This window comes from Dermacentor albipictus, chromosome 6 (genome assembly GCF_038994185.2).
Source record: "Dermacentor albipictus isolate Rhodes 1998 colony chromosome 6, USDA_Dalb.pri_finalv2, whole genome shotgun sequence".
In the NCBI taxonomy this organism is placed as follows: Eukaryota; Metazoa; Arthropoda; class Arachnida; order Ixodida; family Ixodidae; genus Dermacentor; species Dermacentor albipictus.
In genome coordinates, this window is record NC_091826.1 from 2,085,790 (window position 1) to 2,104,572 (window position 18,783).

The 18,783-nt window shown below is 45.6% G+C and overlaps 1 long non-coding RNA gene across 1 annotated transcript; it reads left to right on the forward strand.

The window, feature by feature from the left end:
• The first annotated feature begins 13,044 nt into the window (after positions 1–13,044).
• On the forward strand, positions 13,045–18,421 carry LOC139060743 (uncharacterized). The gene is made up of 3 exons (XR_011514997.1): positions 13,045–13,520; positions 14,281–14,394; positions 16,766–18,421. It is a non-coding gene; the product is annotated as an uncharacterized lncRNA (long non-coding RNA).
• The last annotated feature ends 362 nt before the right edge of the window (positions 18,422–18,783 follow it).

An 18,783-nucleotide genomic window follows, 5' to 3' on the forward strand; every position in this document is an offset into this window, starting at 1 on the left:
CACCTAAATCTAAGCACACGGGTGTTTTCGCATTTCGCCCCCATCGGAAATGGTAAATCTGCTCACTATCTGGTCGCTTGGCGTAGAGACTAATACATAAAACATAAGAGCGCGTGCTCTACGAGAGGTAACTACGAAACAACTAAGCGCCAGGCGCTACCAAATATCTGTGATACAGCGGCATTGTTCTCACGCATTTCAAGTCTAGTAGGCTTGAAATTAATACCTGCATGAGGCCGATGCGCTGCTGAACACAGCGATCAGTGCGGCTGTTGAATCAGCATGATATATATATATATATATATATATATATATATATATATATATATATATATTCAAGCTGTGTGTTTCGGTATTGCCTTTCTGCCCTGTAAAGCCATAAACTTGAGAGGGATCGCATAACAAGAATGCGATTGCTATTTTTGAGGACGAAATTTTCGTAATAGGTGCGAATGCGTCGTAGAGAGCCAAAGGAACACAATCGAAAAAAAATTCGATTATCATCCTCTGAAAAAAAAAAGAGACACAGACAGACAGAGACAGACAGACAGACAGACAGACAGACAGACAGACAGACAGACAGACAGACAGACAGACAGACAGACAGACAGACAGACAGACAGACAGACAGACAGACAGACAGACAGACAGACAGACAGACAGACAGACAGACAGACAGACAGACAGACAGACAGACAGACAGACATTATTTGGTCCTAAGGGACTACGCTGTCGTAGTCGCGGGCCGCATCCGCGCCGGGGGCGGAAGACCGTGATCTTCAGCTCTGTCGCCGGCCCTTTGGACAGCCCGAAGCTGGAATTGGAGGTCGTCGCCCTTGACGGCTCCTTCCCAGTCTTCTTGCCTGTTGAAAGGCGAGTGGTGCAACGCAGAACATTACCACAGCAAACAGTTCAAGGTGGACCGTTCCTCGCCGCAGTCGAGGCAGCGGCGATCCACACCCGGAGTGTAGTGGCTAAGCCTGGATCGAGACGGAAAGGAGCCCGTCTACAGCATTCTCAGCACCGAGGCCTGGGGTCTGCCTAGCTTTGGGTGAGGAGCCGGAAACTACGTGCTTCCCAGCTCGTAGTGAGCAGTGATGTCGTGGAAAGCAAAGAGCGGGTCCGTGGTTCGGTCGATCCCCTGCCCCTCGAACCGTCGCGGTTGACGAGACCTCGCGCCTGGTCGTGGGCCAGCTCATTGGGGTTGATCGAGCCGGTGGAGACGTTCCGCCCCATGTGAGCCGGGTACCAAGTGATGACGTGACGGGCCGTGCCTACTTTGCGGGTCCTCAGCACCAGCGCAGCCTCGGCCGAGACCGAGCCGGCGAGAAAGGCCATCGCCACCAACCCGGAGTCTGTGAAGTTCTGGGTGGGCCCGGGTTCGCACAGAGCCAGCGCCACAACGACTGGCTCTGCGACGGACGCCGTCGAGTGTTGGATAGACGCTGCATTGAGGATCTTCCGCTCAGGGTCAACCACCGTGGCCGCGTACGAGTTTGATTCGGGATACTGCGCCGCGTCGACAAAGGACGCGAGCTCTGGGTTCTGCAGGGAAGTCTTGATGAGTGCTCGGGCCCCGGTTGCGCGCCGGGCACCGTTGTGTTGTGGGTAAACGTTCCTCGCGAAGGGGGAGACTCGAAAGGTGTCCCTTTCACCCTGGCAGAGCGGGACGGCGCACGACTCCTTGGCCATGGCTGCCAGATCCGCCATGTCGAGCATTCGGCGGCCGGCCTTGGCGGTAGGCCGGCCGCCAAGAAAGAGAAAACGGACGGGCTAACGCTGCAATACGACTTTCCATAGTCACACCACCCAACGTGTATAGATCTATAAAAGTTGATGCCATATGCTTGGACCATGCGCTATATAGAAGAAAACTATCTAACCCAGCCCCTACCACTGCTTAGGACGCTCGCGCAGTTCGTAAACGGTCGCTTTGTAGTACAAGCTTAAGTAGCACTGTAAGGTATGCTGTTGTTACCAACCAAAGCATCTTTATGCATGGGTGGAAACCTCATCCACCGAACCAAGTAGTCACGCAATGTAATCTGCAGCTAACAGCTTGAACGCTCGTCAAAGTATAAGAGCACAGCTCCTATCGTATTAGAACGGTACCCACGCTGTTACGATCATCCAGTTTCTTTCATGGCTCCTAAACCACAGCTTAGAACTAGAGGATAATATTGCAATAAGGTCACATTAGTGAATGGAACATTCAGAAATACAGACTTGATTTACGAGGTTGACTGTAGGCTTACACGCGTGTACACATCGCGCTGTGTGCTCTGCCCGCCTCAACGCGAACAGAAACTCCGGCCATGCTGACTTAAACCACTGCAGCACGTCTCAGAGCCATTTTCCACGTACAAGACGCACGTCGTACTAAACAGACCCCACGAGCGCGAAAACAAACGCCAGACACTACCACCGAGCGTATACCTGCAATGCAAGACGGAGCGCTCGCCCAAGCCAGCATGCCGGCTGCCTTCAGATGGCGCTCCTGTGTAGAAATATGGTTCTAAGCGCACAGCTACAGGGCTAGACCAGGTTCACGTTAGGCTGATTTATGAACTAGGACCAAAAAGTAAGGAAGCTCTGGTGAAAGCAGTGGAAAAAGCATTAAAAGATAGACGTATACCATACAGTAGGCGACAAAATAGAATGAATTTAATTCATAAAGGTAAAAGGGAGAAAGACAGAATTTACTCGTATAGACCGTTGACCATTACATCGGTAACTTACAGGCTAGCAATGCAGACAACCGAATTAAAGCTGCAAACATTGACAGAGAATAATGGCATTTTGGGAGAACTTCAGAATGACTTCACAATAGGTGGGCGTTTGGATGATAACTTATTTTTTCTTACTCAGTGGATTGGAATATCAAAAGTAGGTAGCAGGCCGTTTATATGCGCCCTTTTTAGAAATTACATGAGCCTATGACAACGTATACCGCAACATTTTGTGGGATATTCTGGAAGGGGAAGGCTTAGGTGAGGATTGCCTACTGCTTTTCAGAGAGATTTGCCTAGAAAATACCATTTGCTTTGAATGGCATGAGGAGCGAGGATAAAGTTGATATCAACAAGGGACTGAGGCAGGGGTGCCTTTTATCCTCTCTGCTGTTTATGATGTACATGGTGAGGATGGAGAGGGCGCTACAAAGTAGTAATATCGGGTTTAATCTCTCATACGAACAGGCGGGTACTGTAATACAGCAGCAGCTTCCAGGTTTATTTTATGCGGACGACATTGTGTTGCTAGCTAACAAGCGAAGTAATTTGCAACGCCTGGCTAACACCTGTGGACAGGAAGGGAACAATTTAGGTTTGAAATTTAGTGTTAGAAAATCAGGTCTTATGGTATTCAATGAAAACAGTTCACAGACAGTGACAATAAAGGGCCAGGAAATACCGCGGATAAGAGAATACAAATACCTTGTATTTGGATAAACGAAGGCTAAACACAGGAAAAAACAACTGTAATGGAGTGTATTGAACAGTTAAGTTGGTAGCTTATGTTCGTAATCGAGAAAGCAGGTCACGCAGGGCAGGAACAGCTGGCTTCCCGAACGGCTCAAGCTCTTGCTAAGCACTGGCGATCCGGCTGGCCGACTGGTTCCACTGCAGGCACCGAACAGACGATCTGGCTGGCCTTGTGCTTGTGCTCTTCTTCATTACAATTACCCCCGGTGCAAAAGCGGGGCCATACTGGCAACTTACGACGTGGAGACGAGCGGGTCATAGGATGGTTTCAGGCGGTGAACGTGAACAACATCCCGTCCACGGCGGCACTTGTCGGATGTCGGTGTAAGCGGCTCTATGACATAGTTGACAGGAGAGATGCGTTCGACGTTGCGGAGAAGTTTTGCGAAAGTCCTGCCAGATAAGTTTTGTCTGCTAGAGAAGTTTTGTCGAGAAGTTTTGTCTGGCAAGGAGTGGGGCATCTGGCTTTTCACTGCAGAAAGCATGGGTGAAGTCCCATTTATAAACAGTGCACACTGATAGGAAGAAGCCCAACGCAAACAACACGTGAGATTATTGAAGCGGCGAACATCGCTAGTTTGGGGAGCGCTTGTGTCAGCGCGCCTTCAGTCGATCATTCAAAAAAAGAATTCGATTTTTTAAACGGGACACAGAGGGTGGCCTGATGGAGATGACATTCTAATCTTTCCTTCTTTCCTTCTTTCCTTCTTTCCTTCTTTCCTTCTTTCCTTCTTTCTTTCTTTCTTTCTTTCTCTCTTTCTCTCTTTCTCTCTTTCTCTCTTTCTTTCTTTCTTTCTTTCTTTATTTATTTAAGACAATGAACAGATTGTCTTAGGGGACACGGCTAAAGGCAAACATTTGCAATTAAAAAAAAAGACGTTTTTTGGCTATGCATGGTCGTTTTTTCATCTTCGATATCATCTTAACTTTCCATTACACATGTCTCGTTGCTGTCTCATTTGATTAGAAATCAGTACATATGCGCATGCGTACGGTGGTGTTACGGTACGGTTACCTATATATGTGTGTACCGCTCCGTGGAATAAAACAATTGTTGGATGTTAGCGCTGTGTCCGCGTCTTGCCACTGTCCCTAGTCCCTTTTCGTGCGCTAAAAAACCTGAGTTATGGAATACCAACACGCCCTAACCTACGCTCTTTCAAGCTCCTCCAAGCAGGCCTGCGAGGTCACGTCCGCGGCCAGAATGTTTCTCTTTGTGTTAACACGGACCGCGGACACACTTGGTCGCGCAGATAGCACAGCGGCAATCGCAAGGCGGGATCCTCGCTCGAAGGCCCCTCCCTGGACAGAAGGGCGGAACAGGGCCGTCCCGAGCACCACTGGGTTAACTGGTATGGCGGCGGCTTGTTGTAGAGCCCTGGCGCGACGCTGGGGGTATTCCTAGAGAGGACCGTGGTGAACGCCTCCTGTGCTGGTTCGCCGCTCTCGGGTGCCGGGGGGAGTGCGATCTGGGGCCTGGTGGGAGTGTCCTTCAGTGGCGCCTTTGCTGCGGAGAAGCCGCTGAGCCCGAGCCTGTAGTGGAGGTTTCTGAGGAACCTCCTAGATTGCCTTGGCCCCTGTTGTAGACTTGGCAGGAATGCGTACAAGTGAATCCGTTGTATGGGGAACCACAGCATCTCGGGGGTGCAGTCTCTGTCAGACCGGGCATCGCGGTAGTGTTTGCGGATGCGGTCGAAGCGGCAGCGCAGTCCTCAGCTGTGGGGTAAGGAGGGACAGGCGCTGACTTTTTGTTTCTGGGAGGGCACTGGAACGCATCGACTGCTCTGGGGCGTCATCCCTGTGGCGGCCGCGTTTCGGAGAGGCAGACAAACCCTAATCTTCCTCATCGGAGCTCACGGGGTGTTCCACGGTGGTTGGTTCGGGAGAACCAGCAGGCCGAGGGGAAGTGAGGAGGGCGAAACTTGCGAGAGGGCCGGGGGCTCCGGCTGGCTAACAGCACCACTGGTCAGGGGTGTTCTATTGTGGCGCGACAGTGGGGCGCTTGGCGAGCCATTCGTCTACGATTACAGCGGACCTCGCCTCTACGGCTTCGTGTTGCCGAAGACCAAGGCAATGCGAGGACCAGGTTAGCGGTACGTTGATGCTTGTAGCACTCGACGTTCGTCAGTGACCAGCGCAAGGAGCGTGCCTGCTTGGTGCGGCAAAGTCCGCCATAGTACTTTATAATTCATGTGCGCGCGCACGCACGCTAAAGAAAAGACAAAAGAAAAAAAAACGCGGCACCAACACAGGCGAATCGCAAGGTTCACTCGCACATGTAACGCTCTGTGGGATACGAGGCCGTTTTATCGGTGAGGAGGAACGTAGTCTCGAACCAGCGCGGCGCGGCGCCCTCCTTCTCGCATGTGCGTATTCCGTTTTCTCCCAGCGGCAGCTTGGAAAGGTAGCTGTTTAATAAGTGCCATCCTAACGTGTTCTGTCTGGGATTTCTGTGATGTCAGATGACTCAAAGTCGACGGGCTAGCATTCTGCTGTATTTGGCTGCAAAATTAACTTTCGGAAGCAAGTGTGAAGTGCATCTCCAGCCGCGACGACTTCGTGAATACCGCCGCTGCAATACCAGGGAAGCGTCCACCTTGTATCGCCAGGATAAACAGAACGGGTTTGATGCCGCCGCGTGTATGTTCGAAAGGTTTTGTTCCCAGCGAGCGCTCGGCGACGAACTCGGCACCCATGACCGAACCGGAATATGAAAGAAAGGTGCTTATTCGAGTTGGTCAAGCATGGCAAATGAAGTTTATTTCTTCGTGCACGCACACGAAATTTATTGTGTTCAAATATGTTCTAAAACTATCATGCTTGGCAAACAACGCTCTGGCGGAAGTTGACCGAGGACGTATTATGAAAACAGTACGTGCCGACTGAGAAATGAAGGTGTGTTCTTTTCCAATCTGTGTAACCAAAGCCATGCAAACCGTGTGCCCTAGTTCACGTAGGCCCTCCCGTGCCTCCGATTATCGCCGGCAAGCTGTCGACGCGCTCATCGCGCGCTGTATTGTTGCAGAAACGGAAGTTGCTGTTGCAAAGACCAGTCGTCCATTTTTCAACTCCCTCGAGTAGACGTGGTGCCCTAGCTTGCAGCCATTGAGACTTAAGAGCTCACATAATTTTTCAACGCGTCTGGTGGATCGTGGCATATTCGCGGTCGCTGTCATCAGTTCTATTTATCCATGTTAACAGCTTTTTCGACCGAATTATATTACAATATCTTATTTCGTAAAGCTTTATGTCCGGGTGCCTGATAAACAATGTTCAGAAACTCGTATCGCGAAAATTTTAGCAGCACGAAAGCTAGCAACACTTGTTTCCTCGTAGCTTCGCAGTGACCTGGATTGGGCTGCAAGCTCGTGTGGCACACCGCATGGCACATGGAGATACATCTTATTGTTGTCGCCTGAGTGATACCCTAATAGAGTTCAAGGTTAGACATACTATGTTAACACGTTACATGTATACGTTACGTATCGACAATGTTCAGAATTCACTATCCTTTTATTGCGATCGTGGGCAGAGCTACGGCAGCGCCTCTAGGCCCGTCGCCGTTCCATGTCGGTTATACCAAAGCTAAAAGCTCACTAACGACATGCTGAGAAGTTTCCCAACCCAAATAATTTGTTGGCACTTCACGGGAAAGCGCGAAAACTTGCCACTAGTCGTCAACAGCACGTTCGCCGTGCACCCTCCAGCGCGATTATGGCGGCGAGGATTTACGGAGTCGCCATCTATCGGAAGCGCCTCGCTGCCGTAGTATGAGGGATCACGTGGTGCGCTCCTCATAGGTTTTGCTACGCGCGAGCTCTCACCACGCGCGAGCTCTCCCGGACATTTCTGTAAGTACTTTCGAAACGAGAGAAGCTTTTTACTGTCTAAATAATAATCTTGGGCAAACTGAAAGCACAGAATCGTTCACAGACGTTATCTCGTAACCGAATACGTACAGTGAACGCCACTGCGCGTGGTCGCCGCGATGGAATCTCCCGAACCGGCTTCTTGCGTGAAAGGTAGGTGAACGCTGAGAGCAAACTATGTGAAATATATTCCTATAGTGTTTGTATAACTAAATGGAGCATAATAGAATTAAGCCTTAATGCAGCCATCGCACAGGTTCGCAGCGACCGACTGCGCGTTTGCATGCTTGTCCGCGCACTGTTTCGCTTTCGCCACGTGCGCGTTTTCGCACCGTGCCATGAGCTTTAAGCCGCAGAATATGAGCATTTGACAGTATACAAACAACCATTGTTGCGTGGGCGCTATCAGAGCTGTTCAAAAATAATTTAATTGTAGAGACTTCGACGCCTACGGCGGCTGTGATGTGCCGTCGCGACGACGCAATTTTTTTTCTTTTAAATTCTTGGACGTTTCAATATTATTTCTCGAGTTACGTTGCACTGTATGCTTATCGGTGTTCTCAGCGTGCGATTTCCCGCTGCTTCTTTTTTGTAATCCAGTGCATTAATTCGTAACACAAACATGACCATATGCCAAGCTTTTTTTTAATGGGCTTCTTACCGCTCCCTTTCCACTCCAGTTAACTTGCCAGTATCTATAGCATCGACAAGTTCATAGCCCAAACCGTCATGACATTAGTCGGGCAGAGGACTTGGGCGAGCGTCTCAGTGCGCGTTTTCCGAACATCGCAGAGCCGGCGCCGTAGCAGAAATCTTCCTCGTGTCTGTGCTTGCTGCATACCCGAGTTGTAGCCGATGACTGTTTGCCGGTTTTATGTTTCGCCAGCCAAGCTTCACGCAGCTTCTTGTCCAGCGGCTACGTGTGAATAAGGTTGACACCGGGCTCCGTTGCGTACGGCCGGCACTGTGGCACCGAGCACTGGCCTACCATGTTGCGCGCCTTCAAAGGCAGCCTCTACCTATTGTAGTGCTTTCAAGCGTTTTGAAGGAGACACTCGAAGGGGGAAAATCTCGCCTCTAAATGAGGGCCGCGGCGTACGAGGGAATTTACTCTCGTTTTCAGCTCGCTTTGGCGCTCTCGAAGCAGCCGACGCGGCCGCTATGTCCACGTGATCCCTAATAGCACGTCATGCCGACGGTGGCGCCAGCTCTTCCAGTGGTGGAACTCGAGGCCAATACCATGGCGGGTCTCGAGGGGTGCGCGCGCTTCTCTTCTTACGGCCTTCGCAATGGGGTCTGTTTCCGTCTCCCACCGCACCGCGGTGGGGTCGCTACTGCCCCACTGCTCCGCCGCTGCGACCGCCGTTCATGCGGAAGGAGAACGCGCGCCCGCTCCAAGTCCATCCCGCGTGAGTGGCAACCGTCAGGTCCTGACATTTCACCCCTATGCATTATTCAAAGACCGCGCAATCAGCCTCTTCGATTTGACAGCTAAGAGTTATAAACAACAGAATAACTACCGCGCGCCATCGCGTGCTCTTCTTAAGTATGACTGCATGGTCGCATGAGGCTTTGGTACACTCACGTCAACACTTTCTACCCGTTAAATTTGGAGAGAAACAAATCTATCAGCCTCTTCAATTTGTCTACTCACGGGTTTTAACCAGTGTGTTGAATTATAAGCGACCTGAAGCGTTTATATGACAGATTCCTAAGAATTCCGAAGCGTATAAAATATAGCTCCTGAAATCTGAAGCGCTGCCGTTTCTGTTTTGCACGAAAGTGGATTTAGCATGAATTCATGACGTTGGACGGATTCAGAGAAACGAAAACAAATTTATTCACAGCTAAATTCAAGGTGTCCAATGCGCTGCGCTCAGATCCATAACTTCAATATGTTTTACGTTCAGAAAATATCAGTTGGCTGAAACACTCTACATATCTATAGCATCGCGACTGACGTACATCTATTGCAGATTCAGTCGGTTTAGTACATGAGTGATCAACAACTTCCCATCAAAGAAAATGGCATGAACAACGCTGTGGAAGTGAGAAGAGCGCCAAACAAAAAGAAGAAAAGTTCACAGTTCACTGGGCACCAGGTAGCACGGGTACTCCCTTATGAAAATGGATTTAGAGTTCCTTTAGAACTCCTAATGAGTTCCTATGGAGTCAAAAGGGACTCTATAGGAACTCGCGATCTATAGAGTCGTCTGCATAGAATCTCTATAAGAAGTCTATAGAAACCTTTCTATAGAAACAAGTCATTTCACACACAATAGATGTTCTATAGAGGGTGTATTGACGTCCTATGTACTGAATTCTATAAAGTAATTTTTATAGAATGTCTTTAAAACTTCTAACGCGACCTGTCTATAGAATGGCTCTCCATTCGTTCTCTATAAATGTTCTATAGCGATTGTATTGATATCATATGTACTAAATTCTATAAAATAATGTCTATAGAAAGTTTTTAACACTTCTAATGCGGCTTGTCTATAGACTGACTCTCCATTCACGCTCTATAAGCAGTCTATAGAGGGTTTATTGTCATCATATGTACAATATTCTATAAAATAATGTCTATAGAAAGTTTTTAACACTTCTAATGCGACTTGTCTATAGACTGACTCTCCATTCACCCTCCATAAATGTTCTATAGAGGTCGTATTGACATTTTATGTACCAAATTCTATAGAAAATGTTTTATAGAACGTTTTCGGAAACGTTCTATAGAGGTCGTATTAACATCTTATGTGCCAAATCCTACAGAAAAATGTTAATAGAACCTTTTCAGAACTTCTAATGCGGTCTGTCTATAGAATGGCTCTACACCCTCCATAAAAGTTCTATAGAGGTCGTATTGACATCTTATGTACCAAATTCTATAGAAAAATTTATAGAACGTTTTCAGAACTTCTAATGCGGCCTGTCTCTAGACTGGCTCTTCATTCCCGTTCTAAACGTGTGCCATCATATGGCATACGTACTGAGTTCTGTAAAGGAACGTTTATAGGAAATTAAACAAGCTAAAGTGCGGCCTGTCTAAGAACGGCTCTATATTTTCACTCTATAAACAGTACCCAGTATCCAGTGCATCGCCGGATTATGGGTCCAGTGCCGCGCGCTGGATGCATGGGGCGCTGAGCAAGCGCGGCGTACTGGGAGGCGCTGGTTACTGGTGCGAAAAACAGCTCTAGCGCGTTAAATACGCGGTGCCTGGACACCGTATGTCTTTTTTTTAATACAGAAAGCAACAGATAGCGTTTTAGTACAATATAAATCGAAAAAATGAACATGTAAAAACAGAAGTGCTCTGACCAGGATTCGATCGTCGTACCTGCAGATCCGCAGCCCGGCTCATTACCGCTACGCCACGTCAGCATAGGGACATGGGCGGATAATTTAGCTCATCAAAATCGAGAAGCAGTTTTAGTTTCACAGAGAGGAGTCTTGCACAGACGTGGTAGATGCGCTATCGGCCAGCAACTAAAACTCACGCCTGTACCACAAAGAAAAATTTGCTCTCCGTATTCAATAGTGTGCTCGGAAGTGCCATAACATCGACTGCGATTGGTATTTTAGCTTCGAAAAAAGTCCTAAATGAACCACCGACCCGGGACGCTGCATGAATGAGCTGTTACTGCCGATTTCGATAGCCGTTTCTTGTTCTTCACGCGAGGGGTATGCAATGTTTTCTTAGTTCAGTGATGCCTTTCAGTCTACACGTCTGTCTAGCCATATATATTCGTCATAGAAACGCAGGCTAGTGCTGGGAGCCTTCGGCGACAGCACATATACCTGCGTTTATGATGCGTCACATCGGCGCTCCTCACTTCTTGTGCTGGCACTGTAGACATGAAAAAATTGTTTATTTAAAAGCACCGATGCGAAATCTGAAATATAAAGTAATTTATCCTTTTTAGACTTCTTGATTCTTGAGGTTAGACGCGCCGATAGCGTGCAGACGGACTCGGCGGACACGCTATGCCTAAGCTTCGATGGGACTGATCTCGGCGCGGGTAGCTGGCGAAGGCTAAAATGTGTGTATTTGAGCCTCAGAACTCTTTTTAGTACAATAGGGAAAGTGGAAGCGCACGAATCGCCTCAGCCTTGTTATCGGTGCGATAATATCAAGCAGCGGTAGGCTTCGAACTCGGGGTCCGTTCGAGCGCGTCTGAACGACTTCTGGATTTCATGTCCACTTCACAACACTGCGACAATGGCGATAACTCCCAGTCATATGTTACGTGCGAACTACTAAAAAAGCGGCGTCCTCTGCGTTTGTGTGGTTTCGTTAAAGAATTTAGCTGTCCGCCCTGTCAAAAGGCAAAATGCAAAAAACGAAAGTGATTTTCAGTGTCACATGTGCAGGAATAAACAAGGCAGCTCACGCACCTTTATTCCATGCTGCGACACGAAATAGTTCTATGACCCTAAGATATAGCGTTATTTAGGACAAGATACTAGTATCAAGCCATGAAATCGTATAAAGCATCTAATATTCAGCAGCGCTCGTCCTTGCGTGCTGGAGCCAGCGCGGCACAAACACAACCAGCACCGTTTCCAATGCGAGCGTCTCTTCCAGTGTGACCCAGCTCTTATCCAGCGTTCTCACTGGTCTCGAGTGAGTCCCAGCGAGCGCAGCGTACCCAGTGCGATCCAGTGCTTAAAAAAAAAGAAAGAAAAAGAAAAAAGAAAAACGCGCTGGTTTCACACTGGAAGGCACTGGAAGACGCTGGTTCTTGCAATCGGCATTTCAGAGGTTTTTCACTATCAAGTAAGAGCATCGTTAAAAAGACACTCATTGACCAAGGCAAACATCACACTAATCGAAATTAGGAAAACCAAAGAAATATAACGGAAGCGCGCATTGTGGTTTATATCGCATATGCAGGTAAATCACAAAGATGTATACCAAGAAACACTAAGCAAAACTGCGCCTTAGCAATCGCGTCCTATCTATTTGCTGGCATGCAGTGACTGCAGCACTTGGGGCGGAAACAGATCGAACGCCGCCGCACATTTCTGGCACATACCACTCAAATGCGACAAATGCACGCTGCAGAAACGATTTTTTTTTTTCAAGGAATCTTGAAAAGTCACAGACCACATGAGCGCGATCCGCGCATGATAAGCGCATCGCCACGAAAGCAAGATAGGGAACACATAAGCGTAACCTGTGCCTCACGGGTAAAATTAAACATCATCGTATATACGTTGCTGTGCGACGGACACAAGCGCACGGAAACATCCCACACTGCACACGTGTACCTCCGAGGTTGTGTCGACAATTTCTGGGCTACATTTAAACGACAGCAGGAAGTTACTTCAATGAGAAACAAAGTGAGGGCGCCAGGCACTGCAGGTAACGGCTGCGCATAAAGTCAGTTAGGGTTTTAAGGCCAGTGACCGAGGTTGAAATCGTTAAAATCACACCGCAGCGATAGCTTACACAGGGTAAATTGTCGAGATCTTGAAGGCCATGCTTTTTGCTGACTACATGTGGCATAAGCGATTCAAAAGCAAGAATACTGCATGTAATTTATTTCTACCCTAAACTATAGCACACAATATGAGCATGTCAATGTTTCTTCTTGTCTAGCAATATATGTATGTAGTTCGGCTCAAAAGCCGGCTCAAAACAGCACAAAACCTGCTGTAGTGGGTATGATTGTAGGAATCACGGAGGCCACAGCAGCCGCACTATTATACAGACGGCGCTGGCGGCGCCGGTATTTTCGTATTCAACGCGACAGGTAGAATACGAAGATACGGCGTGTTGTTATTGCTCCGTCTTCAACGGTTGTCGTGCGAGCTGCGTCGATGTGTTTGTTTGATCGTGTGTTATTAGGTTTGCTGTAATGAAATGAGACGTAGTTCGCGAGCACGAAAGTGCCAGAAGATGGCTTGAGTCTCGCTGTAAGCACGCCGTATGCGTGGCGCGCCGGCTAAATGTGGACCAACGATTTTCATGCCATGGAGTGCGTTCCCTTTGTCTCCGCTTGTGTTCGTGGAAAGTTTGGTGGACGGCGCAAAGAAATAATGCGTATTATTAGCGCGCCTCAGCTCGTCCACTACCCAGTGGCTTCTTTGCTGCAAGTAACATCGCAGACGCATCACTGGAAACTTGGAGAGTGCCTTTCGACCTCGTCGTACTGTTGAAACGGTAAGCAATCGTGCTCGCCAACTACACGTGCGTTCATCCGTGTTGTGTGTGCTTCCCGTGTGTGTATAGAGTGCCTTGCGAACGTAGTAAGTGGAACACCCACGACAACAGTGAACCCTGTGCTGATACTTGCTACGCGCTGGTTGTAAGAATTGTGTACGCAACTCTATTGCCACAGTGCGGAATTGATAATCCTGATAAGCGTTTGCTTCCCCAGAGAAAAGTTTCGGAAATCGTGTTCGCCTTGTGCAGTTGTGCGTGAGCTCCCGCTTGTCTACTAAAGTTGCATAGTAACGACCCGTCTACCTCTTCATCGATTCTTTCTTCAATGACGTTTCCTCACTTATAAATGCTTCGACGTTGTGCACAATCTCTGCTTACGAGGTTTTTGGCTAACGAACAGTTCTAAGAAAAAAATGTAAGCCAATCACAGCATGCTACTAGTACAGCTTTATTTCCAAGGCAAGAGGTGCTGACATAACTGACTTAACTAAGCATTACAGGGGAACGTTGCCTATACTAAGTAATGGAAAAAAAACATTAAGTTTAGATTGTAATCTGCTGCTGCGGTGCGTCCAAAACCTTATTCGATGTAGAGGTTCGCATTGTCATGACATTCGATGATTTCAAGCATTTGCTCTCTTTCCACATTAGTGCAGACATTGTTTTCGTGACTCTTTTAGGTGCTGATTGCATGTTTTCACGATATCACAGCTTTATTGTGCCACTGCTATAAGCTAACATAGAATTGATTTTGTAGTGGCGAGGCCGTGACCCACAACATAAACTACAAGATCGAGGAGCCCCAAGAAATGCAGACCCTGTGGATATATGGCTGCAGCAGCATGGCGTGTGATCTGGATGGCCATGACAGGTGTGTATGAAATGTACGTGTTCCAAAAAGGGTGCTTGGTGTCATTCATGGTGAAGTTTGTCAACACATTACTTAATGCAGCATACTAAAGAGACTAAATATTTATGCAACCTCATTGAACTTGCTACCTATTAGTGTGCATAGCCATTATGCCCACATGATTGTGTTGTGTATAAAACTATACCCAACCATTCCTGATGTTTAGTATTTCTTTTGCGTAAGTTGCTTACCTGCAAGTTACATATATTTTTTGCTTTGTACATAGCGTATTTATGACTTTTTATTGGGGTTTTATTCTTTGAAAACTATTTCCTATGCTGTACCCCTATTTGCATAATTTTTTTCTGTGTGTGCTACAATCTCGTGCAGTTTTCTGTGCATGTAGGAATTCGAAGGGTAGTGGACTAATAATGTCACAGGTGTAAGCACGTAGTGTGCACATCTTTGTTTATCATTGATATCTTTACAGTTACTTCTCTGTTCCCATAGTAACAGCCACTGCAAAATACACATTTGGTGAGCTTTAATTTCTTGAAAATTAATATGAAGGTCAGTATTTACTAAGCTGCATTTACTTCTGTAGTATATAGGCACAGACTGATATGGATACCTTGTGACCTACACAGGATGCCTTTTTTGTTTGTTGCATTAAATATGGGGGCTCACCCACATCTCTTACTATATATGTGGTATGCCTCATCGATTTCACTTGTCAGTTTTTACGGTGGATGAAAACAGATGAACGATTGTAATCCAACATGAAGTCCCGTTGTGGAAATGTACGACCAAGTTGGATGACCATACTGGTCTTTTAAATGAAATATAGTGATCTCTTATACACATAAGATACCGGCCAGTTTGCCCTATGTACGCTTGACCACATGTGAAAGGGATACAGTGCACTCACTGCCTGTGACACACGACAAATTTGGTGGTATCTTTCACCGAGCAAGCCTCCCTTGCCTGCTTGCCTTTCTCAATTCTCTTGCACACTTCTGTGCATATGGCACCCTGACAAGAAAGGCTTGCTTAGATACCACTAAATTTGTCTTGTCTGTCAGGGGTAGTGTAGTCTATTCTTGTGATCATGTGTATATTTGGTCAAATGTACATGCAACAGATTGGCCGGTGCCTCAACACGTACCTAAGACAGCACCATAATTCACTCCCCGGATCAGTATGTTCATCCCACTTGACCATGCACCGATGGGACTGGGGCTGCGCGCCAGATTTAGACTGTTCATCTGTTTTGTTCAGCTGCGGCAACCAATTGACCAACAACATCGCTGAGGAATGCCACATAAAAAGACTGGGTCACAATCTGTTTACTGAATTGTCCGCAACCTTCGTAGTAACAAATTTGTTTGTTGCAACTAGTTTTAGGCACGTTATTTCTTGTTAAATTTTCTGCTTAACCTATAGAGCAGTTATGCAATCAATTTTCAAAGTTACTTGATTAGTATAATTTTTGTTTTCTGTTTTTCACATGCCAGGTTGCAAGAAGGACCCTTTTTAATTAAAACTGAATTAACTTTTCAATTGCAATTGGGCAGTCTTATCATTGCGTTTAGGATACATATCAGTGTACATACCCGTACTAGATTAGAAACTAATTGTTTCAATAACTCAAAAAGCACGAATATACTGTGTCCATTGTATCTGACAGTGACACCGCGACTGTGTTCCAAATACCACAAATTGGCAGTTATCCATCATAGTTTGCGAAAACAACTTAAAACATTATTGTTCCCCATACAATGCATACTTAGATGCATCGTCATGATTGCCCAGGCTCCATGTGAGAAATTTATTATTCGCATGTTAAGCATAGTACATACCAACTATGGCTAATAGCGCATGGAATATTAATTTTGTCTACCGCTCAGCAATAGAAGCCAGTAGGTCATTCCCTTCTTTTTTAAAAAAAAAAATTTCTATGCATAGTGTGACATCTGTATAGGACTTAGCTCATGGGTGTTCCTGCTTGCTTATGTTATAAATGGGAATGTGTTGTCATTGCAAGATGAGATTAATGTGTGACTAGGCTGTTGTCGTTCAGAGATGCTTTTTGTCATCAGCAATGATATTCTACTGCCAGGCACATTGGCCCAGTGCTGATGTCACCGAATCTTGGGAAAGTAAAAATATTCTCAAAAGTGATTCTCAAAAGAACTGCCACTGTTTGGCAGAGTGGTGGGGAGGTGGGGCGTTCTGCCACCTTTCTGTTATAATTTTTTTCTGAAATACTGAAATGAAACTTAGCATAATGCTACAACTATATAGATATTTGTGGCATGTTTGTGCCTGCTAATACATTATGACTGAATGTTCATTACACCTTTTGAAAATTAATTTCAATTTTATTTTCCAGGCTCCACCGTCGCCGTTACTAGACGGACCAAATGAGGCCAAAAACTAGCCTTTCCTCGCTCCATTCCTGGGAAGTGAAATAGCAGGTGGTCATGTAAGAATGAACTTGCAACCGTGTGGGCAGTAGCCAAAGCTCCCAACAGTTCATGCTGGTGGTGGAATGCTAAGACACACCGCAATATTTGTTTGTTTACTTATTCACTTAATATTTATTTATTCATATCTCATGAATACTGTGCAGTTTTTTTAGCAAGGAGTCAGGTAAAATAAAGAAATATTGTTGCATCAAAGTAAACATTATTTGAAAAAGCATAATTCACGTAGCACGAATTCATGGAAACTAAATTTTGAAGAAACAGAGCAGTAAGGTTAACAAATCTTATATAACAAAAAATGAGATCACATTTCTGTTGGACCTAATACCATAATTTAATCTGTCAAATTAGAGATACCACATGCTGCTCTAATATACAATCACTAATTTATGAGCAGATGCGCGAAACTCTCAAACGTTGCAACAATTTCATGTAAGCTGTAAATTCATATATACAGTTTGTTGACTTTAGACATAGCAGATGGAGTCTGCAGAACTATGATATCTCTTTCTGGCACAGAGACGGGGATTAGTAAGCTTCGTGGTGTTATTTTTCTTAAACCTGCCAAATAGTTCTTCCTGCAACAGGTAGAATTCTCAAATGCCGCAAACTTAATTCAAATTAGTGCTGTAGTTGTCTCAAAAGTATTTCTGTATTTTGGATGTATTTGAGTAGGAAAATTTACAGAATTAACGAATTTGTGCTAGCTCTTTTTTTTATTTACAGTTGCAAACTAAGTCCTTTTCCTTCAAGTTTTGCTATTTTCAGAAAATTTTAATGAAAATTGATGGTGTTAATGTAAAAACTATTATTTAAACATTTTTAAATGTATCAAACCTCATCAAATTTGGTTGCATAGTTGCCGAGAAAAACAATTTTACTTTTCATGTGCATTACATAGGAGCTCCTGAGCTAAATCTCTTTTTTAGTCATTGCGTGTGTCGGTCTGGTTTGTATTTCTCACCCTAATTAGAATATTGGCTCTGATCTCAAAATTGTTTCCCTTACAACGAAATACAAGCTTTTAAACTTTTTACGATATATGCTGTACTGCTCTATGATAACCCCTGTTTGCCACATTTTTGCAGGGCCTACCAGTGCTAATTTTACACATAAACATAGACTAAAATGCCGTGTGGTTTCGGTATATGGTGTACTTATCTGTGAAAGCCATTATTTGCCACATTTTTGCAGCGACTGCCAGTGTTATTTTTGCTCAGACTAAAATGCTGTGTCGTTTCGTCAGGCTGACACAACATTGGAGTGCACATTCATATCAGTCTATTTTCAGGCTTTAGTATCCAAACATTTAATGTGCACTGCTGGAACAGGCACTCCTTTTGCAGTTTTAATGGTATGGTTTCTTGTCCTAGTCAAGCCTGTTATTGCGAGGTGTCAACTGTAATCAAGTCTGCCACTGATTCTTTTACCTCATGTTTCGTGTGTTTGCACCACCAGCTTGACCTGAGAAGCATGTTGGCAGCTACAGTTTGTGTGTTGCAAGTTCTAGTCTGAAGTGTGTATGTCACATATATGAAGCATGTATCTAGTCTGAAGTGCAATAAACATTCCAAACTGAATACTTTGTGGTTGTAGCACCAATTATTTTGCCACTGCATTTACTGTAGTCCTTATTGCCTACAGTAGAACTTTGGTAAATTGCAAGTACTTTACACACATCGGCCTAGCTTTTATAGGCATTTGCTTGTAGGGACTCGAAAGCAACTGCATAGAAATATTCTATAGAATTTTTGTCTTTAGCATCTCTAAAGCAACTCGATAGAAATATTCTATAGAAATTTGCCTTTAGCATCTCTAAAGAAACTCGATAGAAATATTCTATAGAAATTTGTCTTTAGCATCTCTAAAGGAACTCGATAGAAATATTCTATAGAAATTTGTCTTTAGCATCTCTAAAGCAACT